Here is a 1,157-nt window from a genome sequence, read left to right as displayed (position 1 = left end):
GAGAGAGAGAGAGTTTATAAAGGATAATTATAAGCTTTCCCTCAACTAATTTTGTGGAAGATATTATGGGATTCATTTCTGAAATATCAGTTAAAGAACACTCAGTTTAATGAGTTTTTGATCGCTCATTTCAACAATTTAAGATACTTCACATTTTCATTGTTGGAATGAGTCACAAAATAAGATTATTGCTGTTGTTTAAACGATGATTCGACAATTCTGCCAAAAGCCATTGAAACTAATTTATCTTTTTGAGTAAATCAGAGATTAGCGTGCTTATTTAACTATTAGGAACCCATTCTACTCTGTTAGGAATTTCTCGGAAAAAGGGTCCAATAATAGTTTATCTTAATGTTATTTTACTATATGGGTGATTCTTTGGAAACTTGACAATTCGGAAAAAAAAATTTCTTCAAATTTAAAGTCTTTAAAATAATCTAACATTTTTTTTGTATATCTATTTAGTTAAATTTATCAATATCTTATAGACAGCAGTGTAGCTTATTGACATTTGCCCAAGAAGAAAAATGAAATAGAAATTCACTAAATTTTGAATGCCAGGAAAATGACTAGAAGGCCTTAGAAGTTAAGAAAATAGTCATTTTAAGCTAATAGTAAGTAATTCAACTTAAGAAACTCAAAAAAGACGAAGTTGAGAAGTTAATTAACATTTTTTATGTAAATAAATTCCAAAAATAATTGTGAACAGTTTTAACTAATTAGTTAAGTATAATAAAAGTGACAGAGTAACACACAGAATTAGATAGTTTTTAATTTTATTACACTTTAATTTGCGAAAAAATAGTTTAAACAAAGAAAGCAAAAAAAAAAATTGTTAAATTTCATTAACCTTGAAGCTTAATGCTAATTAATAGAAATTTCATTAATCTTGAACAAAATGACTGGAAGATATTGGGTAAGGAGCAGACATTTTTGAATTTGTGATATTTTAAAAAATTTTGGCACATCTTTTTCCCGAGCTACCTAAAGTGATTAGCAGTCTGTTTGCCAGCACGAATAATAAAGTTAACTTTAATATCTTTATGAACGACTTCAAAAACTTCTCCCACAATGAAAATGATATATTAGAAGGAATTTTTTTAATTAATTTTACAAAAACTTGTATTAAAATTAATTTTATAATAATTTACATCGGA

Source organism: Parasteatoda tepidariorum, chromosome 6 (genome assembly GCF_043381705.1).
Source record: "Parasteatoda tepidariorum isolate YZ-2023 chromosome 6, CAS_Ptep_4.0, whole genome shotgun sequence".
In the NCBI taxonomy this organism is placed as follows: domain Eukaryota; kingdom Metazoa; phylum Arthropoda; class Arachnida; order Araneae; family Theridiidae; genus Parasteatoda; species Parasteatoda tepidariorum.
This window is presented reverse-complemented; position numbering follows the sequence as displayed.